The 26,054-nt window shown below is 36.9% G+C and overlaps 1 protein-coding gene across 8 annotated transcripts in view; it reads right to left on the bottom strand.

The window, feature by feature from the left end:
- Positions 1–24,409, bottom strand: part of LOC105837479 — an 83,869-nt gene extending 59,460 nt beyond the window's left edge. For all 8 annotated transcript variants that reach the window (XM_036293981.1, XM_036293986.1, XM_036293984.1 and 5 more), the window contains exon 1: positions 23,100–24,409. The gene's annotated coding sequence lies outside the window, so the exon portion shown is untranslated. The remainder of the gene's footprint in view (positions 1–23,099) is intronic.
- Between the last annotated feature and the right edge of the window lie 1,645 nt (positions 24,410–26,054).

Raw genomic sequence — 26,054 nt, 5'->3', positions numbered from 1 at the left:
AGTTTGAACAACTCCACCGCTATGTCGCAAGTTTTTCCTTTTGTCGCACTAACCGAATCGTACTGGGAAATCGAACTTTTTGGTAGACCTCGTGTTTCTAAGAATTTTGCTGAAAAATAACGATTTAAAGGTCTGCCTCAGAACTGTTACAGCAAACTGCAATGTGCTTCCAAAACAACAGACAATAAAATAATATATCCTTATAAAAATTTATGTTAAAAAGAATGTCAACCGTTAAACAATGTAGAATAAGATTATGTAATTATCTTAAACATTTGAACAACAAATTCAATTTGAACAACAGATTCAAATAATAAAGGATATTGTAGCGTATGTTCGAGTCAAAAAGTAAAAAATGAAATGTTATGTGACTAATATGTACATAAATGTCGTTGAGATAATATATCATATATTTTAAGTACACCTATTTATTAAATATTACGCAATATTTTATAATATAATAGAGTTTGCAACGAGTTAGCGCGTAATATCTTCGCGTATACTTTGTTACTGCATCCGTTGCATGATGTGTGATAGAAGATTAACTTAAACCACAGGTACGCTTTAAAGTTCCAGAGAAGATAACCCAATCTTCGTCGTCTGGCGAATATTAACTTATTCGTTTCTATAGTGTCCAAGTTTCCGTAAATCGTAGTCCTTCGGAAACTGTGTTATGTACACGTATCGTACACAGGTTAATCATGCGCTCGTGATCTGCCGCGTACACGCGTAATTGGGTTAACAATAACACCGCGCGATTGCGTGTTTTACGTCACATACGCGCGTCTACCAGCTAGTCAATAATACGATAATTATGATGGACGATTACAACAGTTGCGGTACTCGCTCAGCGAGTATTTTCCGCGTTTCAAATTTCGCTCGCGTTAACAAACGCTACAACTAACGACGCAAAGGGCAGACGGATTTCTAGCCCGTAAGGTTTCCAGGCCCAGGTTTCACTTCCGCGCGCCGATCAATATTTGCCAGCAGCCCTCCAAAACCCGTGCGCGATTCTAACTTTCTTTCTCTTTCTCCTGTTTTTTCCTATATAGTTGGTATTTATTTATTCAGTATTTATCGTAATTTTTTGTTGTTCTAAAAAATCTTTGCTCTGATATTTGTCTCTTCCACTAAACAGTTGCATCACTAATCTGCACACTGCACGTTTTTAAATTTTATTCCTCTGACGAAAACTTTGATTTCTTTTTCAGATTGAAAAAGCTTCGGCTACTTGTACAATTGATCTCTTTTCTTCTTTACATCCCTCTCTCTCTCTTTCTCTCATTCTCTCCCATTCGACTTAAATCTCTTTCGTCTTGAATTGACACTCTTGCGTCGACTAACTGAAATTCTCCAAGAGCCTCCTCCGAGATTAAGAGGTTATGAAAGGAGGGTAGGTAGAATTGTGTAGAACTTACCGTTTTTGTTCACAGAGTCCACTTCAGATTTTCATTCATACAAATGTCAAGACGGCGTCAAATGAGGCCGGACAGTCACTTGATTTCCAAGTTATCATAATCCGAAATAAACAACATCATCTGCCTATTTCTCCTTCGTTTTTTTCACGTTGTTTATATCGTTCATTCACCCTCTCTCCCGTTAAATCGAGTGATATGCGCAACGGGTCTGACTCCGCTCTAGTAAATCCACGACGTTGATGTGTTTGCGTCAAGAAAGTTTTTCTCAAGATTAGAGCCTCAAGGGGATTTTTTTCTGAACGTTGTCGTTGCGCGATTCATTATTACGACTAAATAATAAGATCCGATATTTTATAATATGTGATTCTGTCGCTATGTGATAATGTCAATAATTCAGATAAGCAAATCATGACAGCTACTAGAATAAACAGCGTACTTACAAAAAGTAAATGATCATTACTTCGCATTGCCAATCGGTAACTGCCTTTGCCATACCAATCAAATTATTGATTTTGTATTGTACCGCGTATAATTGAACACTTAATTTATAAACAAAAATGCGACATTAAATTATGTTTCTCTATATTACTATATTTAATACTTACTATTTCGATAATAAAATTCTACAAGTATTTTTATGGAAATTAAGTTAATCGATAAAATGGATGTTAATGAGTGCATTCTTATTCATGGCTTCAATTAAAGTATAATTAATTTATATTTGTCTCGGAATATTTTAAAAATTATTCACGCTTTAATTTCGTGATACATTAAAATCGATACCCTATTTTATAAAAATAAAAATATTTTAAAGTAAAATATAATTATATAGTTATATCTGGAAGTTTTTTTATCAAACAAAGTTTTCTTCTGCGGCTTTTAGTACTGTTTAACAAAAACGTGAGATATAAATCCACAATAATTAATAAGCCAAATAAAGAAAAATATTTTAATCAGATTTTCGTAATTATACTAAAAAGAAAAAAACCACGTCGTATTCTTTCAGTTTTTTCCCCGATATCGATTGGTTGAAAATAAGGTTGTAAGGATGCAAATAAAGTGGATCAATGGATAGATAGGTGACACTTTTAAGGATAGAAAAGTGTTTGGGGAGGGTCGGTATCCCCCCTGCGGGAAAAGAATCATGGAGTTTTTTCAGGATCGGAGACACGGGAGGGGGAATCCTATTTTGCGTCGAGATGTTCATTACGTTTAGCCTCAAATTAAATACGTGACGTCAGTGCTTGTCCTATATAAAGTAAACCAAAGACAATCTCTCGTCGAGAACATAATCGTTAAAGTTAAACAAATTAATCATACATCTTTCAGTATACTTTTAATATTTCTCAATTTTTAGATGGAAAAGTTCTAAGAGACCGCTACATAAATATGAAGTACAAATTGCAATATGTAAAGCGTAGACAGTAATTTCGAATAACTCCAGTTTCAATTTTACTCAAGATGGTTTCGTGGCACGTTGACTTTGAGTAGAAGAAATGGCAGGGGGTTAAAACGTGGAAGCACAATTGCTCACGGACGCGTGCAACCCTGAAATTCCAGTTTGCGATAAATGATACGATGGCTGTGTCCGTACACGCACTCTAACACGCGATCCCACATAGGTGATTAAGCAGAGTTTAATAACAGCCGCTCGTTACATCGATCGCGTCCTGTGGAAAAATCGTTAGATACTGTGCAAGAAGGCGCTGAAAGCAATCATCACTGGATGGTGGTTACCTTCAAGTACAGATATCGTTGTTCGATGCGGACGGTAATTCGCGACACGGATCGATACGCGAAATTCTTTGAATTGAAGGCCAAGTACTGTCATAAAATGTGCCCGCATATCAAATCCTCATATCAAATCTCCTGTACCATACTCTTGAATTCGTTTCTCCTGAGTCCTTTTTATGCCAACTCGATAGTCCTGGGATCCATTCGTCCTTGCGATCGACCGATACGGATATATCGTAAAAGATACCATTAAAGCTTTCCAAATCGCGTCATTTGGAAAATTTGCTACATAAATAGGTCATTTGCGAGTAGCTACTTTTTTCTTTTCTTCCTTTTCAATCGTAACGAGTAGATGTGGCGATGCAACGCAACTCAACCTGTATACACGCGTAGCATTACGGGTGCTCTGATTTTACCTGTTTCGAAATAGGAATATCGGAAAATGCCGTAAAAGTTGCCTTTTATTTCTACGTCCTACGTAGCTGTCGTCGCAGCAAGAATGTAAAATGTCCAACGCGAGAGAGAGGTAGCTAGAGTCTTCTCTCCGTAACGGTATTGATCCACCAGCGAAAACCGCGGCATTCGAATTTCCGAATCGGGTCGACGTCTAACAATAATTTTCGAGAGAATATTTCGAAGTCGACGACGAGGTCATCGAGACAACTGGTATATTAACGGGGTCACGAAATTTCGAGGACCGTAATATACGGCGAAAAAGCAATCTGTCGAAAAGTTTCAGTAAAATTGCTTAGAGTGTAGATACTCTCGACTTTCAGTCGCGTTGAACAAAGTATTAAATTAATTCGTTATCGATATCAGGTCGAGTAGATAAGTGCCATGAGGGCGCGCGCGCGTGTGTGTGTATGTGTGTATGTGCGCAAAGGGAAAACTGATCATCGTTTTATTTAGTGACGAAATATCGAATTTAACAGCAGCTTCGACTAGGAGAGACCAGCCTAGAGTCGATCAAGCTGTGCTTCGTAATTAGTCGAGCTTTATCGTAAGTGAGACATACATCCTGTATATGTCGACGTTTTCTTACAGGCTCTCCCTAGAGACAACACGGACTCAAATCAAATTTACTCCACTTTTTCTTGTGCTTAAAAGTAATTTCGAGCGAGTTCTTGGTAATTCCTTTACTATAAATCAATATTGTAGCTCTCCAGAAAACGAACTAGAACTCATCGTGATATTCATTTCTATCGCTGCTCGCTATTAAACTACAATCGAGAAACGTTTTCAAAATTCGAATTTTTTAAAATTCTTTGAAGATATTTCGCAATGTTGAATACATATATTATTGCTTTCAATTGTATTGAGTTGAAACAGCTACACTGTTCAAAGTATGAGATTATTCGCAGACAGAGACCTTAGTTTCCATGATATTCTGATTCAATGATTTTTTAGAAACCGTGTAAGATATCGCGGTTGAATCATCAAGATGCATGACGTGAAAACTGTAAAATATTTATCCAATTATTCATTAGACGTGCAAATGAACAAAGAATGAGTACATGCTGTTTGTACAACGTGCATTTGTACATAATGTACAGATGTTGTTGACACGTGCCTCTTTTCCTACGCTAGTGAGTTATTTGCTTGTTAGAACAGGCGCAGAGAAAGGGCGTAACTGCACGCGCGAAGGGTGGAAAAAAGGCGAAAGGTGAAGGACATCACTCATGTCGTAGTGGTCATCTCATCCTTGTCTTTTCCAAGAGATACAACCTTGCCATACATAATACAACTTCGGTTAAAATCTTCATCACAGCTGCGTTCGGTATAAACCTATACAAAGTATAAATCCGCAAAACTTTTACCGAGGGACTGGGGCTTCCGTGAAATTACTGAATATTTTGCCGTCGTAACCATTTTGCAGTCGTAGTCGCGGAGGGAGAAAGCACGCGGGGAAACTTTGTCGGTATCGAGGACAAAATAGTCGGACGGCTGGTGGCAGTTTCGGGATCCTAAAATCCTGGGATTGAGGAAACCATCCATGTATCCTGCATAGAAACAAGTGGAAAGTTTCGCGTTGCTAGCCGAACAATCCCGTCACCTGTCTGGTTTATCCTCATTCTAAGGTCGGATTAATCAAGACAGCATCGTTTAATAAACAAAGTAGTGAGAAAATAATAACACTTAATTCTTCTCAAGTTTCCGGTACATTAATTAGAGAATTGAATTTAACGTTAGTTTCCTAAGTTTCTTCCTAAGTATAACAGTGTTGTACAGTACACTAACAATCACCGAGCAATTCAGCTATTGATTTTTAATAATTTCAGAGATATGGCAAAGACCTGTCTCAATATAACTGGAAACAGTATGAAATTTTCTCAACGCGTTCACCTCATTTTGTAAAATATAAAACGCTTTATTGTAATCAAGAAATGTTTTCTTAGCATATTTTTAGGGATCGTACAACCCCGAAGAGGAACGTTATTGTGAGCGCTTGGCCAATCGAGCGACCGGAACTCCGAGATAAGTGCGTGCCGTCGCTTCATTTCGAGCAGCAGTTTCATTAGTTAGCACAACAGGGTCGTTCCCGCTTCCGTATGCGCTTCCGGACAGTAAAGAGCTCGTCTGCGCGCCTTTCGATGAAATCTCCGTGGTGACATGTCGCTTGAGAAACGTGCATATAGAAACATTCACATGCACATGTGATTGCAGCCAATGCGAGAAATCAGGCCGCGTATTGACCGGCTTCCACTTCCGATTGGAGAACTATATGAATGGTTGCTAGCTCGATACGGAAGCCATACAGAAGTACTGCCGTTTATCAATCGGTATCGTCAATTAATTCTTGCATCAAAAGGGAAAAGCGATGTATTGCATATGACTATTTTGCCGTGACTTCTCGCCGAAACGCAAGTTAAATATATTCACAGTTGTATTTCAAGGACTCTTGATTAACATTGCGATCGTGGGACGTTTGATTCTTTAACTGCTTCATGACTCTATAAAATTACATTTTATTAAGCTTATATCTAGAGATGTACAGTACGAGTTCGTAATACAAAGTTCGTGTACTATGAGAATGTGTATACGTCGATGTGCCTCGACTTCCAGTCGGTGGTTTATGACTGCTCGGCTGATACGGGAGTCAGCAAAACTATTATCAAGTGGTGTTATGAATTAATATCTGAACAAGCCTGGGGTAAACGTTATAAAGTTTGTTCTAAAGCAAGCAAGATTCCTGGAAAGCTCGTCTTCCCAACTGGTAATTGATATAATCAAGCGTTGATGTTTTATAGCGTTGGATTTTAATAAAATTGGCATCGCAGAGTCGGCATTCCATAAACCGGAAAAATTTTATGAATTTGAACGTACACTGATTCATTACACCATACGCGGTTATCCGCGGGTGAGCTAAGACTAAAAGGAAATTATCCAGTGGCTCGAGTGCATTGCAAGACACTAAACACAGCATCTGGCAGCGCCTAATTGAAAAGCTAAATTAAATTAAAGTCAACGGACAGGATATTGCGTGCCTTTAGAATATTTCAGAAAGCTCGTAGCAATAACAAGCGTAACAACACATTAAATTATATAGAATAGACTTGAATATTTCAATTCACACATTCTATTGGCGTATAACAATTCTGGCATTCAATCAAACTTAACGTGAGCGTAAAGAGCGATGGAAAGAAGCTGCAAAAAAGCTATGGAAATATTTACTTTACGCTTCAATTAAAGATCGAAAAATTTGAACGGGTTTCTTTTCGGAAAATTATAAAAAAAATTTGAAATTTTTTGTCGGACTACATAAAAGAAGCGACAGTCTCGAGATTTTTCTTTCCCTTGTATTGTATTTCGATATAAGAACTTTCTCTTGAAAATGCTCCTTTGAGTATTTTCCCCTTTCCTTTTGTTCTTTTGCAGACTCTCGTTACCGCGCTTCAAACTGAAAAAAAAAACTTTTTCCTTTATAAAATAGCGATTTAAACTTTAATCCGACCCGGAGACAATTTTTCCTCTGATGCCTCTGGTTAGCGGTAGCCTTTATCGCAATTAGAGAAAAATCGATTTCATCGGGGCTCACCCTCGAGAAAAGGGATGATCCCTGATTTGCATTTGTGGACAATCTCCAATCGTGACAGTTGCTTTTGAATTCATTTGAAAATTGCAAAGCCAAAAAAATGTGTGTATGTGATAAGAGAACCAATTTTTTATGCTTAAGGTTTCATTTGCATTCAAATTCACCAAATGTCTGATGAGAAAAGTTCAAAAATTACTGAAAATATCTTTTTAAACGAATTATTTTGCGCAGTTCGTACAGAAAGCCATTTATAGCTTTCTAAAACAAAAACTATTTGACGACAAATTAAACGGTAGAAGCAATTTATTTGAATAATAATTTTTTTCACGAATATTTTGTGTGTTCCAAATATTTCGCGAGTCGTAAAATTTGACCCCCATGCGAGGGATTTAAATTAAATTCTAAATTGGAGATTATACTGCGTTCTCCTGGTATCATAGTGTAAGAATTTTAAGATATTTCTGGTCAATATTCTGATTTGTTTTCAAAATTAAATTTTTATATTTTAAATATATAATTAAGTACTTTTTATTAGGAATATTTTACATAATAATTTAGCTATAAAAGCTTATTTTTAAAGCTATATTTAAAGAAATTTCTATTTATTCTTTCTAACAGTATTCCACGTTAGTTATGTATGAAAACAGTGTAATTGTAACAATACCTTTAATACTTAAATAAAGTAAAAATTACATTGATTATGTGAGATACTGTATTTAATGATTTTTAAAATTAGATCGCTAAATCATTGACTAGCTTGTTGTGCGATTCCTACATTGTGCGTGTGTACGAATCTCAGTATGAAAGCGCTCGTGTCTAGCATCACGAATTAATTATCACGCGTGGTCCCGCAGTAACGTGAAAGTTTTAATTGACCTTTTTAATCATCCACGGAAAGGGCGTGAATGTATACTTTACGCTCAACAGTGACATGCGACTCGTTCAACGAGACGGAATGTTTTATTTTGCATGTCATCGACACTTTTGCCGCGCAAACGATATAAAGTATTTATTTCCGAGCATGATGTATGCGCACAATTAATTTTATCGGTGACTCAAGGTCTTTTTTCGCACGTGCACGAGGTTAAGCGCGTTCTGAACTACTGCGTGTTCATATCTTTACGGCGCCAAGTTCATCTGTTAGCGACGCGAATTACTAATGCAAGATACGAGCGGCGCGCGAAATGTGCCGCGGGCTAACAAGTACTCGACCTGACCACCTCGATTTCTGATTATTCCACGATTTAGCAACGATCGCGACACACGCGAGTCGAATTCACGTATTCCCGTAAGACACATAGACACAGTTAGGCATATTCCACCGAGGCGGCGTTACGTGAGATCGTATTACGTGTATATATGACATATTGGATTAGTTATCGTACGTCGCATCGTGATTATACGGATAGGCATCAAACGGAATGCATAATGGAACAATTCGCGGCGACGAAAATTCAATATTTGTTCATTATCCTTGTAAGACTAACAAATATCGATTGCGAGTGCAGATTTGCTATTATTGATAAGGAGGGTGCTTTAATATTTGAATAACTCATTTATGTTATTATCATATTATTATTTTCAGTGTAAAGTAAGTACTTTTCTCTGCGGTGAAATCCTTTAATGGTACTATTCGGAAACGTCGTGGGTTGTCGCTGTATCCTATCCATAAACATCATTAATTAATTTCCCGCTGCTAACGAGAATGGGATTAAAGCGAGCTTTCGCCACGATGGTTTGGCCGTGAGACGTTAAAACTTTCAAATGGTCCAGCATGACAAAGTGGTTGATCCACCTGGCCGTGTTACGGATTGATGCCAGTATCTACACGACGATTGAATACTGTACATTCTTGCAATTAATTCAATCAATGCATCTGTGATGGATCGGTGCAACTACCAAGTTTCCATCCGCATATTGTCGATATACCAAAGGTCGTTTGCATGTCGATTTGTATTTATCTGTGCACGCGTCTAACAGAAGGATTAATCGTGATTGCAATATTTTCAACAACAAATATTATTTGCAGTTATTGCGGACATGGAAACTATCGACAGCTTTTTCACGGATCAAAAATCAAAGCGAAAATAGCCAAATGCTTAATTTTATTCGTATAGCAGATTTAAGTTATGTTAGAATTGATTGAAATCTGCGTTTAAATCACAATATATTCGAGTCATAAAGCAATTCCAAATATTATCTAGAATAAAGGATTCTATTCTATCGGAATTCTATCGGAAGATCATGCAATTAAAAGATTAATTATGTGGCAGTCACATTTTCCCGACAGCAGTTATTTGTACGGAATGGAATTCGGAAATCGAGAAGAAAAACGAGAGAAGTCGGAATGAGATGGCGCAAAGAATAGAACGGAGAATCGATCTGCTTTTGAGACCGTTAACCCTTCCCTCGTTTGCTCTTCCGAAGGAAGTAGGAAGGAAGCAAGCCTGAAACTTGCGGCCTTGAATTCCTAAACTGTCCGACGATGCCTGAATTCCAAATTGGTACGAAAGCCGATGAGTTCTGAAGATGGATGATGCAATAATTCGCTATCTCATAATCGTGGCTTATTTATTAAATCTCGTCGGCAAATTTGGCGATTCACTATATCAATATTAGTATTGTTAAAATCATGAAATTGTGATCTTACGAGAACAACGAACAAATCTAACGAACAAATAATTGAAATCAGAACAGAATCAAGCAAGTTCAACGCTTCACGACCTCGCTTTAATCTCTTTGAATCTTCCATAAAAGTCTGTTTATCCTAGATTGTTTCAGCTCGTGGATTGAGAACTCAACAAGTACGCGGATCCTTTAAGAAAGCATAATCCGTGGAATTTTAACGCTTTCGTAGTAGATTGATCGCGAGACCTTGCGAGGTGACCGGATTATTTCTGCACATCAGAGAAACAGGCTGACCGTGCGGTCAAGCAGGACTAAGTTCGTTCGTTGAGCTTACTTGGCTTCGATCGATGCCCCCCCCCCCGCCACCCTCCGGCAGTCTAGCTGCAATTGTGTAGCTGTATACATATATACGCGACGATTCCGAATACGGCCGCCAGTCCATTACTCTGTCCCTGGTGTTTCGGAATGACCAACCAACGGAACAACTAGTTTTCATCCCTCTGTGCTATCTGCCATTCCTCTTGCTATTCCTCGTTCCGTACTGACAAACGAGAGAAACGTGATCGTGGATGGTTTGACCCTGTCCGTCGAATCAGCGACAGTACTCGATATCTTTCCGGCAGCTCGGAATATCGATTCTCGTTATAGACAATGGATACAATTATTAATAACCAGAAAAGCACCTACTTTCCTAAAACAGAATAAGAGGCTATCAAATATACCTTATTTTATCGAATATACCTTGTCTCGATCTTTAAAAGTTAAAACGTTAAATGCAATTTCGCGAACCGCAGTTTCACGGTTAATGAAATCGATTAATAGCGTCGCGAGATCCGACATATACAATGGCCTTTCAAACTCTCAAAGAACTCAAGAGAATCGAAAACTTTATATTCACTTTGGGCCACGAAGGGAGTACCGTTTTCCGCAACTTCCGACAGTATAATACCAATCTCAAAGTTCGCCGTGTCCGAAATCACGAGGTGCCTTAATCCAACTAATCGATTTTGCTTCGCAAAGTGGCGTAGACGCGTGCTCGCTGGCAAGGCGGATTAACGTGAAACGCGAAGGGCGGCCGAGGCCATTGACCTTTGCTTCGACACGCGAAACCGAACCCTTTTCCTTCAAGCTCATCTTAACGGTGGATCACTTTTCGCAAATCTCCAGGCGGCTCATTTCGGCACCAAGGCTATCGATTAACGTCCGGTCGACTCGGGTTCTCAAAGTTTCAAGTAACGAGCCATGACGCGAAAGTATTTCCCGATAGCTGAACTTTATTTCTGTATCAACGGCTACGCGTAAATGATATTCATCATCCCGTTCTTTAGCCAACGACTAATGATTTCAAAAGGAAGGGAGAAACGCGATAAAAAGAGAGGAAAAGACTCGTTATCGTCAAAATGCGGAAACAAAGAAAAAACGCTCGGATATTAATCCGAAACAGTTCCTTGTTCACAAATGTCACTCTAAGTAATTATGTTTTGATACCTTCACACTTCGTCTTCTATCGCGTCATCTTTTTAGTTTCCCTAAAAAAATAAATGTCGTAACAAACGTTGCGATGCGTTTGTCCATTTATCCAGCTTAGTCGGAAATTGATATAAGAAATGTCATAAAGATCTCCTTCTTCGATACAATAAATTAGACTTTATGATGGCGCATAGTAGAAAGTGACATTCACATTCAGTTGTCTACGTGCCCGTGCCGAATTAGTGGCTCGATTGTTCCTTGTATCCGGTACAATCCCGGGCCCGGGAGAGATGCCATGGACCGGATATTCAAATGGAGAGATTACAGGCGGCCCTGAATATCCATGAAGCGCAATAATGTTAGTTGTTATCTTGTCTCGCAATCGTGCTTTTTCGTCTCTGGTTGCCTCAAGTTCCTGGTAAAATATTCCGCTTGTAACGATTAAATTTACCGGTTCATCGGAATCAGAAAGAGAAAGGCAAAAAAGAAGATAGAAGAAGTAATCAGCCTGTGGCGAGCTCTTTCTATGTTCGTTACAACGTAAATGCAAAACTCACAAGAGAATATTATTAAATAACTTAGGGAAAAAAGAAAAGATATAGCAGTGCAATGCTATAAATAAAGAGAATATAACAAAAATCGAGGAACGTAAATGTACATGGTACACGAAAATGTACCACACACAATTATTATTTAAATAAATTAAATAATCCTTTTATCGAACTAAAGTATAGCTAGTTGAGTGGTTAAAAGAGGAATTATATATCTGAAATGTCTGCTTTTGAATGGTTAAAGCGTCAGGGTCCTGAATATTACATAGGTACAGAGTTCTCCAAAATAGCAAGACAAGTTCTGAATTATTACGGTAATCCATAGCTATAATAGATCTCTTTGAAACAGTTGCTTACTTCTTTTTAAAGAACATATTCGTCATCAGTATCACGCAACAAAGTCAATTAGACTTTTTACCGTGGATAGTTGATCCAATATCACCCTTTCTTATCTCGATAAGCAAGGCAATAAGCACGACCCTGGAAGGAACGCGCTAATCCAGGATTCCGTTTAATCTGGATTCCGATCATTGGCAACCTCATAGCTCAGATACGTCGACGAATAAAGGAAGACAATATTGACTATAGTCTAGGTAGAATTACTTGAGAAATATCTTGAATAACAACACAAGAGTATAAAATACAAAAAGAATGAACACACGTTGCGTATATTTGCCTCGTTGGAAGCATCTTTATATAACTTCATCTTTATGTAATCGTTATTATTGGTTTTAGGCAAATATATACACTGAAAAAAAAAGAAATATATTCAATACGATATGTTATTGCGGGCTGCCAATTACAGATATACTCAATACAATAATATATGCTATTGCAGTATCAACATTGTACTTGCATTAATAGCAAATATTATTGTATTGAGTATTTTATGTAGTTGGCAGCCCGCAATCACATATGTTATTGGCTATATTACTTTCTTTTTCTGTGTAGATAATTTGTATAAATAATCTCTGCTATAGATTTATTTCAACATTCTAAAGTATCTATTAGTTATATTGTACTATTGATAACTCAAGACATCACAGAATATATCGTATTCGTTGTAGAGATTGTTGCAATTTGACGAGAACGTAGTATGCGATAGCCCAGAAAATTTCAAATAACAAGAATAAGCTCCTATAGTTGAGGATACACCAGGCTTCTTTTCTCCGTGGGTCACAGAACGGCTACAAAAGCGAAAAACAGAAAATCGTATATCTTCAATATTTATTTTTGCGAAAACTGCGAAAGATATTGTCAGTGGAAAAATAGTACGAATATATATAGGTAGATATTAGTTTATACAGTTTTATTTAAATTGTACCGCGTATTATTAAAATATTTGGTCGGTTAAACTGAAATATGTTGTCTCCACTTATACATTCTTCCTTAGTATGTTCTAAGCGAAACGTTTTTGCGCATTAAAGCTGCGTTCGATCGCAATTTATTAGCTGTATTCACATATCCATCGTCGAGGACGCATGAAGAAGATCGATGATTCGTCCTCTCTCTCATCGGAAAAGATTGGATTTTTTTTCTATATGAATGCGATCGTTTTACGGCATCGTTCATCTTGAGGCTATAAACTGAAACGTTATTGTTGTACGAAAACGAGGCAGATGCAGTCGACATTAATCGATGTCTTCCAATTTCTTTAATTAATATCACAGTGAGAATGAATTTTCGCAATTTAATTTTACGATTTAATTGCTTTATTTATTATTGCGTTAGTATATGACAACTCTAAGTTAGTATACAACAATAAAACTGAGAACAGGACGAAAAGAGGAAATAATAATGCCGCATAGGCAAAGAAATAATAAATGGCGTAATTGTTTTATGATTTCGTTAATCTCGGTTGAGACGCATTGTAGAGAAACAGATATTATCATCACATTACATTATGCGCATTTGCCTCGTTATTTTCATTAAATTGTTTTCCTTCGTCCGCTCACAAATAATTAATTATGAAGACATCGAATGTAATAGCTGTAACCATTATAGCTCTGTCACAAATTAATCCCGGCATAACTGCTTAAGTTTGCAAATGAAATTTTGTAACCAATATAATTCACTTACATTGCGTCCAACTCATCCGCGGACTTACGAGAATTCGAGAGTGGTGTCTACATAGTTTCATTACGTGCAAAAGCTCTCGGGCCTTGTGTATGCATTTCCTTGAGTTATTTCGCAAAACTTCCAACAACGCCGAGTGTCACTTGCATATACAAAGGATGGCATGCAACCTCTTTGCAACTCGCCGCGACATATACAAAGTAAAATAGACATAAAGACGATAAAATATCTATATATAAATATATAAGTATACTATATAAAGTTGTAAAATATTCTCTCCTTTACACAGTTTATCCTCATAGCAAAAAGAAAGCGAGAAACGTGACTCAGAACTGAAATTGCAGTTACACTGCTTGACTTCAAAATTTCAAAGAACGTATGCTAGTGTGTGAAATGTATTACTTTCCCGTTAACCTGTTGTTAAGAAATAGTGGTTAACTCATGTTGAGAAATAAACATTGGGTGGTAAAGTGAAAGACAGATGCGAGATAAAACAAAAAAAGATAGGTATCATTTTTTCCTTAGTGCACGGAAAATTGGGAAAAATTTCGTCCAAGACTGTGGTCGGATGCGAGAGATGTACAATACGATTTATCGTCGAAGCAGGCAGCAGGAAAAGTGAGAAGGGCACGAACGTCTAGACGGGCTCCATAGAGTTCTCCCTCGCGTGCTATAGATCACCAGCTTGCTAAGATTACAGCCATACGTAAGCTCCTCGACAAGCTGTACAATTTTCTGACGTGCGCGGTTAGGTGCGTCGAGTAACATTTACTTGATAGACACAGTACGGATGTGCGCTACATGAGATTGTTAGACGGCGCAAAACGCGCAGAGCCTAACGGTTTGCATGATCGACAAATGTTCACCAAATTGATATATCCAATAATATGCTTTACCTTGTCCGTGTGATACCGAGAATCAATCGCGCAATAAAAAGTCGTGATAACATTCTAATTGTTCACGACAATACAAGTTGTAATATAATATTAAATATTTGACAGAGACACGCTGTCTGATTTCAGCTGGAGAGACCGCGAAAAATGTTTAAAGAAATAATGACAATAACATAGAATCATGTGATATAATTGTGACAGTTTCTTGCGTGTACCTTCATCGTAAATTATAGCCACAAGAGGCTTGCTTGGAACCAACAACGATAAATTATTGGAAGATCAGCGAGATACGAGGTAGTGTTGAGGTCGGCAGATTGCAAGTGATCGATGACTAACGTATCAAAGCAATTTAAATTTTTCAAATGCAATTTGCTTTCGCAAATAGAAAATTCTGAAAATTGTCACACACAAGTAAATCGGATAAATAATGCAAAATACCATATTGTAGAAATATTTTATTATCGCGAGGCATTAGACGTATCTATCAAACATATATATTTTCTCACGACAGATATGTCAAGCAGATAACCGTCTATAAGAACGGTCGCGATTGAATTTCTTTCTAAATATACCGATCGACAGAATGACTATATCCCACATTTTTATTCACTTTGCAATACAGAAATAAAAATTTTAGATGCGATCGTAGAATTGTAAAATTGTAAGCGCAAAATAACAATTTTAGATCAAGTAATTGAATTGTGAAAGGAAATGTTTGACAACGTTTTTTAAGAGTTTTTTTTTCTGTTTAATTTAGCTTACAGCTTTTTACATGCGCGAAATATCAAAAATTGTAGAGAGAGAGAGAGAGAGAGAGGAAAGAGCAGAGAGACAAAGTGTTTATTGGTGTTCTAAAGCAAGCCTTCTAAGAACAAACAAAATCGTAGAGAAATAATACAAAAAAAAAAAAAAAAAAAAAAAATAAAAACAAGAGCTAAAACACAAAAACAATACTTAAAATAAAAGAAAAAAGAGATAACAAAAGAAAGAGAATACGAATGAGCATACGACATTTATAATATAAGTGCTGCCAGAAAACTCGGCATAACACATCAGGCATTTTCGAAGGAAAAAGTAAAAACGGCTGGACCAAAAGTATAGAGGCGATCGTGCGATTTTTAATTTTCGCTTTTCCGCATCGTTTATTGCCATTACGGTATCGTGTTGGTCGCGATTTCTTCGCTGTCACCGCGATATCAGCCATGTCGCGTCATTAGACGGCAGCGGTAACGTCGTTAGGACGACATCGCGACGCGGGGCGCAAAGATAAAAGGAATAAAAACTACTTGAATAGCTAATACATCCTTGCTCTCGTTGTTTTTTCTCGGTTAAAGACTCTGAAGTTCGTGGGCGTGTTTCTATCATCTTTGAGATGGTGAGGACGATAATAATGGTACCCGTTCTTTGGGCGTTTCCAACTTGAGAAGATTAATCATCTCATATTATTAATGTCAACCGTGCGAATTAGTCTAGTGAACCCTCATCCAGCTGCCTTTCTTCATGCAGATATGACTGTTCACGACCAAGATTTTTACAAAAACATTCAGTGACACGATTATTAAAGCAGAAATTCTATTATCGAACATGTGTATTGTTACGGAAATGCGCTTTCGTCGATACTTAAGAATAGAAAAATCTAAAGGTATTTCAGTAAATGTTTAATATAAATCTAAAAATATTTTTATATCATTGAGTACTAATGCAAATCTATTTTCTCGTCATTTTCTCGTTAATTAACAGAAATTAATAAATTATATTTAAAATTTTCCTTTTAAGCCAAATAATTGTTTTCTTAAATATTTAACAATTTGACAAGTAGTACTTTGAAGGGTTAATTTTTACGTTTAAAATTTTCATGGGATAATCATTGTTATCGTTATCCATTTTCAATACATTGTTGCTATCTAATAGCACAGCACGGGACCTGTCGAATTGATGCGTTAGAAGTAACCGAAAGGTGACAAGAAAAGCAAATCGTACTAACGGAAATATTAATTTGCGCGAGAGAATGTACTTTCGTTGCATCATTTCTTGTTTCGTAATGTAACTCGCGGTTTTCGTCATCGGTATGTGCTGACTGACGGATTTCTCCGTCTGTAATTTTGCCCCTCCGGACGCAGTCATATTATACCGAGCCTGTTGTGCTTTTGTGCAAAATGTAATTGTTTTAGGGGACAACACGCATACTCATGAAATGTAATGGCGAGGAAAAAGAAAGGGACAGACAGTGAGAGGAGTGAGATGTCAGCACAATGCAATCTGTGGAACTCGCGCATAGTACTCCCAAACAGCGTAGCTTGAAATCCTTTGATCTTCCGAGTCATTCTCATACGTCATATACCACTGTTCTGGTGAAAAACAACTCAAGCAGCAAACGTACGTAATTAGAAATAAGAGATATTTCTGTTCAATTGCATTTCCTTTTAATCATTAAATTCTAAAAATTAAATTGTGCAACGACATTAACGTTGTTCTTTTAGATGTTAGAATGTAATAATTTGAAAAAATAAAAAATTCAAATCTCGTAGAGCTACATTAAGCAAATAATCTTTTAGTAAATTTTGATAAGACAGTTACATAAAGATATTGTTATTTATACAAATGTATTTCATACGTTTGTAGCGGTGAATACGCTAAACTAATTTTTTCGACATTTTCATTTAATTACAGATATAGAGATCTTCTTGTGCGCATAAAAAATCAGAGATAGATTGAAATACCTTTTAGCACGATATAATCATGTTTCATTTTTTAAGCTCTATCGTAGAGTATTATAAATTCTACCCAATTTTGTAAATTCCAAGCGGATTGGGTTCGGGGCCTCGTAATACGCTTTCGCGCAATAAATTCACAATAGCGAATTTCGTGGCTGAATACGAAATCAATAAAAACTTTTCAAATACCAGCGTATTTCTGTTACAGACAACAGAGTGATGTGTTTATTCCGGCATACACTGGACACACTGAAATTTCGTCGATACACATCTCCTATGCCACCTGATTTAATTCATCGGTTGCCAAATCATTAATTTTATTAAACTTGAATGCATTATTATCCGATAATTTATTAAATTTATTGGAAGAATTCAATATCTTGTGAATTTTATCACAATATTCAATTAGAGAGGAGAGAGAGAGAGAGAGAGAGAGAGAGAGAGAGAGAGAGAGAGAGAGAGAGAGAGAGAGAGAGAGAGAGAAGAGAAGAGAGAGAGAGAGAGAGTAATTCATAATATTAGCTAGAGAATAAGTTATAATAAAAAATACGTCTCATAGTCAAAATGTATGACTGCAAGATGTACTGAGAGTTCCAACAGATATATAATATCAATCGTAATAATATCAAATATGACTTTACATCAATGTTTTAGGAAAATCGTAGATATGCGAATGATCTATTGCGACTATTGTGATAGCCATGAAGTTCTCTTTCGGAATAATATCCAATCGTTTGTTGGTGGTAATAAAATTACGGTAATAGAATATTCGGATTAATGACGGCGGTCACATGCAGCCATGAATTCGACATTTGTCTGGAATCTACAATGATAAAATCAACGAAGTTACGACGTAGCACTTAGAACGCAAAATATACGGCATACACAGTAAATATAACGATATTGATTTTTGAAGACGTGTTGTTGCAACTAAGCGCTAAAAATACAAAACATTTCTATGGAAAAAAACTAGCTACAACAGTTCCTTGGAATTTATAAATGTAAATTGGAAGATGAAATTAGGTAATGCTTTCCGGCGTGAGGTTAAAATTAAGGAAACGTTACTTACAATTAGTTCTTACGTGAATTAAAGGAAATGTTTACTTTTGAAGACAGTCTGAATCTTTCATAACTTGACTTTGAAACAATTCAGATTTTTGAAATATTACTAAAAAAATATTGCCACAATCTAACAAACGTCAATATCATAAAAATAAATTGCTGCAAATTAAATGTGTTGTATGTTATCCGTTTCTAATAATAATAATAAAAAATTCAAGACAACGTTTCCTTAAATAATTTGGCAATTTGGAGATGATATGTAATTACACTGATGACAGTAAGCTGTCGGTATTTGCTTTTATTGCTTTTATAAAAATAGATACTGTTGTAGCGTCGTAAAGGGAGATGAAATAATTCTGATATAGTGTTGTCATAATCCGCGTGTCTTAAGTAAGTACAATCTTGAGCTTATGATGCTATGAAATAAAGACTCGCATATAATCCGTCAACAACCGGATTATTCTGCGATGAAATTGCCGAAAAGGGCAATTACGAAATATGCAATGGCGAGCTTATCTTCATCGTTGAAGAAACTAGTAAAGTATAAGTACTTTCCGGTAGTAAGAAAGAGATTCAAGAAATGGGCCACGATTGTCACGATTGCTGACAATTCTAGCGAATTCTCACGAAGTCACAAAAATAACAGTAAACTTGAGGCTGAGACACGAACGCATTTATTTCTCCAAAAAACATCACCTTCGATTTTAGCAAAATATACTGTTAAGGTAAAAGTAAAACGTGATAGAGAGAAATGTTTGAAGTCGAATAATTGTTTAAAATAGAAAACTGTAGAATGATCTGGGGGAAACTGTAAGTAGTGGAATAGGAAAGTTTGAGAAACAAAAAAAGATCTTTTTCTTAGAATGAGTTATTTCTTCGCAACTTTCAATGTCCCCACAACAAATTATGTTTTCTTAGCGTAATAATGTATCTCCATTCTGTTCTTAGTATTACTATAAAAATTATTTTATACACACAAGAAAGATCAAAACATTTCTACCTTTCCTCGTGTCCATTTCTTAATTATCGTTATCAAAATTATCGTCACCATTTCATGGACAATTTCTCGGACAATTAAGGGGATACTAAAGTCGTCTGTTTTACCGATAATTTTCACAGTGCTCCAGCTTTAAATTGCATTTACAGAATTAAAATTTTTTTTCCACAATTAAAATATAGATAATAACAGTATGCGAACTTAACCATTTTGTACAAAAAACAAAAAAATTTTTTAAATTGTCGGCTTCTAGCGTGGACTCGTAACAAAATGTGCTTGATGTAAAAGTTTTGCACCTTGTACGTATAAATCAAGCCAAATCCGCACTCGAGTAAACATTAAGGAACAATACCACGCTTTTAGATTGATCGTAGATGTCTTAATAAAAAAGTTGCAGCACTGTAAAAATTTCGTGTCTGAAAACAGTAATCTGAAAAGAATTTTTTAATTCTCGGTATGAAATTCAATTCATAAGCTGATATTAATACATAAACTTTAATTCTGAAAAAGGATTTCCAAATCTGTAAAAAAAATACATATAAAATTTTGTTAACGATGTGCACGAATGACTCTACATTATCGACCTCGATCAAATTTGACGAGCAGTTTAGCATCCCCTTAAAACAAATTAAGATTTTGTATCTGAACGAATTGAATTCTGTTCGACTGACTACCCTCAATTATCTCGCATATAGATGAATTATTGTGAAAATAACCCTTATTCGTTAATTGTTAATCGACGACGCTCGTCAGCAGAAATTTCAATGTATATCTATTACGCGAGAAATTTGCAATCTTTGCAGCGAGTTTCCGACAAGCAGGCTATCGTTGCAACATATCTCGAGTTTGGGATAACTCGGCCTTCATGGTAAGAAAGGCGGCTTCTTCGAAGGCGAGTGGCAGACTTGAACGATCGACGAGAAAACAGGGAGACTATGCGAGAAGGAGATAAAGCAGAATGGCGAGCGAGCAAAGTGTTGAAGGGTTAAAGAGACGGGACAGCGAGGCGGCCGCTACAAGAAGAACCGATAAGAAAGAAAGAAAGGGAGATGGAGTAAGAAAGGATTAGAGAAACGTGAAGATAGCGAGTCGATGAAGAAAGAAAAGAGGGTGGAAAAGACAGAACAAGATGGGCAGATGCATCAACGAACGAGAGAGGATAGGTGAGAAAAGTGCAGGATAGGTGGGAGAGGAGTCAATGACTCGTGAACTTTTCGCATCGATTGCAAATATTTAAAGCACCAGGTCAGAGAGGAGTGACAAGTTATACAAAATTCAATTTTGTATATTTAATTCGACGTGTCCTGATTGAATTGAAGAAGGAGATTGCTCGCGCTTCAGAAAACAACGGGAGCTTGACACACTGGACATAATGTCGCGACTGACCGTTTACGACGCGACGTCGTCGTCATTGAACGTTTGACGCTACAAATGTATAGACGTTTAACGTTGCGCAAAGTTTGCAACTCAATTTTCATAGTAGTGACGCCTACGTTCTCTCATCACTTTGTCGCGTCTTGATCGATAAATACTCGTGAATGCAAACGTAACGCAGACAATTCAGACATGTACACAGTGTCCACACTGTATCTTGATTCTCGCACAATTGTGGCATTATACCTTTCTGTTTCTCAGAGCGAAAACTGCATTCATGCTCACGGTAATTTTTACGAAAAAATTTCGATGATTCCGGTAATAAAATTTCAACGAATCCTTCAGTATTATGCAGTGGAATGTAACAGTTAGCAGTAATTAGCCATTCCGGCTGAAATTGCATCGATTTGTTCCTGAGCCATTAGTTACACATTGATGAACACGAATCGAACGCTTTAATGTCGAAATACTTCGAGAAACGTTACTGAATTTTAATCACTATTTGACTCGAAAAGCATGATGTACATTGCATTTTTAACGTGTCGGGAGTAACACGATGCTAGCAAAATGCTTTGCAATCTACATATTACTTATCGCAATGTTGCAATATCACGATATCATACGTCGCATTATTTTGCTGCCGCTCCTAAGATTTGCATGAAACATTAAGGATAAATCAAAACATATCAAAACCAGCACGACAAGTCTTCAAACACGCGCAACCATTCACTGAAAATATGGCAAATCCGAAAATGTGACAAATGTATTCATATAATATTACGCTTTTAACACAAAAATTATTATAATTCGCATATTGTTGCAATATGCTACATCCCTAGAATTCATACACCTCTTCCCTACAAATCCTTTCTTATTGAATCAAGTCGATCAGCAAACCTAGCTGTCTTACCTAAGTGCTATTCCGCTCCAACATGTCGCTAGCATTCGTGTAATAGAGAGATCTCCCGTTCGAGCAAACTGGCTGATACGTAATTGAGATCAACGATGTGGAAGGACCAGTGAATGGCGACAAAAGGAAACGACTGAAAAAGGAAGGAGCAAAGCGATATCAGCGAGAATTCACACAAATTACAATTTAACTCGCCTCCTACGCCCCCAATTGGCGCCCCTAACTTCAAGAAAATAGCGCGTCGTAGACTTTTTTCTCTCTACGTACAAAAGCTACGCGTTTAAATGAAAGCAAGCTTCCTGCTAGAATTTGGCAGTAATAACACCATTTTTGTTATGTCACGTTATATAAGATTCTCGTCTGTTTTGAATTTAGATTTGTTACGCAATTTATGTGTTACACGATTAAGATAAAATACAAGTAAAGTTTAAAAAGGGGTAATTAACAACTCGTTAAAAGGGACGTAGATTAAATCACTTCGCAGCTAATAGTATTTAATATGTAATTTTCGAGAAGTTATAAATTACATCACGAGAGACCAGTGGTGGCACAGCATTACGCGACCCATTTACACTTGCATCTGCTCTACTAAAAATTGTGCCGTTATTCCTACGTTTTTCTAAGAACAATAGATATATATTGTGTGAACAATATTCTTGTTCGCGGACGTTGCGGCGCCCAAAGGCGAGCGCGACAATGACAAATGTATGGAGCTCCATTGTGAAAACCTATTGTACACGCGCGTAGCAATAATCGGCCGCGGTACACCTCGTTTTGTTCTCTTCTCCGGTTTTGTAACCGCGGGGAAAATGTCGGATAGATGACATCGGGAGTCGGCGGGTATCGTACATGTATCGTATGCACGCAGGCCAGATAAAAGTCACAGCGAGCCAAGAGGCGTGTCACGTTACATACTCGAAAGCGTTACGTTTGAATCCTCTTGCAATTGCAATTGCACCGAGGTTTAAACCTTTCGACAAGTTATATATCAAATGTCAACTGTGTGATACACATACATAGTTAAACCGCTTTTGACTATGGAAAGCTGTTTTTTAATTCTCACTTTAATTAAATGTCGCAGGTAACAATTATATAAAGCGACGGTACAATTTAATTAAATCTACCTGCCGATGTCAGAACTTTATGATCGGAAAAGGGTTGACAATGCATACCGAGAATATAAAATTATCACCATGGAAAACTGTTTGAACATATTAAAAAGTACATCGTTTCTCTTACCTTCGAAATGGAAAAAACGGCGCTCTCGTTTCTTCCCTTTTCCGAAAAGCAGATTTAATACCTTATCAAACCAGGTACAATCATTGTCGAAATCCGTAGCACTCTACACATAGATATAGTTTATAGGCCGTTTTCCGAGCTTTTTCGTTGTCGATACTTAAGAGAGGTAGATTATTAACGGGGGACTACAGACGAACCAACTTCAACATTTATAATAATTGAACGTGGAAACTTTAACACGATGATTAAATAGTAATTGACAACATTCGTTTGGTCGTTAAGCGTCACCTTTCTTCTTCCTCTTCCTCTCTCTCTCTCTCTCTCTCTCTCTCTCTCTCTCTCTCTCTCTCTCTCTCTCTCTCTCTCTCTTTCTCTCTTTGTGTCGGCTTTTATGCCTATGTTTTCTTTATGTCATCTTCGTTAACGACATACATGTATATACACGTATACATACATATATGTATATAGTTATAGATTTCTTTTATACGACGATATATCTCTCAAACTTGGAACAAACGGTAAATTTTATAATCACACTCCACACAAATGAGTATTATTATACATATATATATTCAGAAGAGGATTATGTAATATTAATAGGATTTTTTTTAAATTACTATTAATGACGACGTTAGATCAACCGTTAGATCAACACAAACCAGTTTGTAATTCATCGAGCGAGCACTCTCGCGCCCGCTTTTATCTCTCTCTCCACTCGATATGTCACGAGGTATCACTCATTCTACGGCGCTGACCCCTGCGTGTATCCAACTAAATTCGCATCTCCGATCGCGAATTCTTCTTCTCCTGTTACTCCAGTTTCGCCGGTCTTTCCGTTTCGCAATTTTGCACGACACTGTACGATCCTTTCTTTCGCGCAATACTTGATGAAACAACACTTAAAAACACTCTTTAACTTGACTCTGCTCTTGTGTGTCACGATTCTCTCTCGCGTACTTCCTCTCGTCAGAGGAATCTCTAATAGATGGTTACGACGGATCGTGGTATTCACTGAAAGCACGAACACGTGTCGATTGATGTGTCGCCGTCTCGTAATTCACTTACGCCGGAAACGACAATTGTCCTCATCTTTTTTCGACGACCGACAAGTGCACGCATCCTTACTCTCGGCTTTATCACTAACCTGACACTAGGCATTAGGAAGGAAGCTCGTTGTCACCGTGATCGCGTGCGGAACGTTAAGCGGCAACGTGCCACGAGAAGGTAAGATGGATAGGCTTACAGGATTCGATTTTCTCTTGTGCAATATTGTACTTCTGATCGTAAAACTTGAAACCACGTGTATACAACTTGTTGAAAAGAATATTAAAACAAATAAGCCAGTTATTAGGACATTTTAATCTAGTTGAATTTGCTTTGTTCTCCTGTAACTTATACATACAAGGAACGTTTCGCACGTGTAATTTTATCATTAAGAACTCGTAACTTCCGTTACGAAGAGTGAGCATTGAATCTCGCGTAATCAAGAAAGTTCTGAGAATTATTTCATTAGTTTGTCCATTCGATCGTGGAAGTTACAAGATTAGCAAATTTGCATTTCGCTTTATTTTGAAAGACTTACGACAAAGTTCGCGTTTGTAACTTGATAGTTTACGTTATTACAAACAGGCTTCAAGAGAAGAGGATAGTGGTCTCTTGAACCGGAAAACTAACTTCCTCCAAATAAATAACTAGATTTTGGTTTTCCTCCTTTGGCTGTTACTTCGTAATTGTTATGTTAATTTCAAAGTAATTAACTTCAGTTGCAACATGGGAGTAAAAATGTTGATGACTAGTAATCCCTATTTAGCTACGATTTAGAGTCTTATTTCTTTTTATACGTAGCCGAGTAAAGTGAGCATTCTATTTTATATCCCTGCCCTATCTGGCGACTATACAAAGTTTATGGAAAGTTCATTGACGATTGTAGTATCTACATTCAAGACTGCTGTTTATACTATTTTAGAAAAATATGTAACATCAAAGAGCTTGTTATATTAAAAATAAATATTACATCTTGAATTAAGTAACCATTTATCCAAGAATATTTATTCGTGTGTGTAGTATTACTATATTATATAACACAATTATGCTCATGCCAAATTAGCTTCCGAATTAGCGCGAACCAAACTTTTTATGTTCTATATGTAGACACTTAATTACAAAATGATTGATTTATCAATCCACTCTATATTTTTTTATCGAAGCCTGTAACGTAAAATTATTAACGTCGATATTACGCTTGATTGGGAAATTAGTTGAAAGCTAGGTTGACTATAAGAGTGCATGTCATAAAGATACAGTCCCCAGTACAACAAGGGATTCTCGTAACATGCCAAAATTGCCTTGCTGAGCTTTGTTTTGCGCAAACTATGCGAATCCGGGAAGCCCATCATCTGTTTGTCTAGCGTATCGATCCTTGCCGGGGTATAATCGGCCAATATTTTTCCGATAAAATAAAATATATATTCACCTTTATATTGCTTTTCTTTGCTTAGAGTGAAATTTTGAGATTACCGATTTTGCTTGAAAATTTTAACTTGAGACAGAGTATTAGAAATTATTTATAAATAATATATCCTCTGTGTGTGCGCGCGCGCGCGCGCACAATTAATAAATATTTTATTTATACGCAAATCAATAATAAATCATTTAAAAAGTTTTTATAAAGTAATACAATTCCCCAGAGCTGGTCGGATATCGGATTTCAATCTTCCAACTTTAATAATTAATCAAACGCTAATCGATTTTCGGCATGTATATTACCGACTCATAAGCCGGGGTCAGCAAGTATTCTGATCTTCTAGTATTTCTTTAGATTGAAAAAGGAAAATATCCGAGAAGAAGAATGTGCGCACGTATCGTTCGCGCACTCACAAATTTCCGAAAAGACGCGAAAGAGTTTTCACGCTTGTCCGCGAGTTTCCGCGAGAGACGGAAGAAACGTCGCGCGTT

Source organism: Monomorium pharaonis, chromosome 11, assembly GCF_013373865.1.
Source record: "Monomorium pharaonis isolate MP-MQ-018 chromosome 11, ASM1337386v2, whole genome shotgun sequence".
In the NCBI taxonomy this organism is placed as follows: domain Eukaryota; kingdom Metazoa; phylum Arthropoda; class Insecta; order Hymenoptera; family Formicidae; genus Monomorium; species Monomorium pharaonis.
This window is presented reverse-complemented; position numbering and strand designations above follow the sequence as displayed.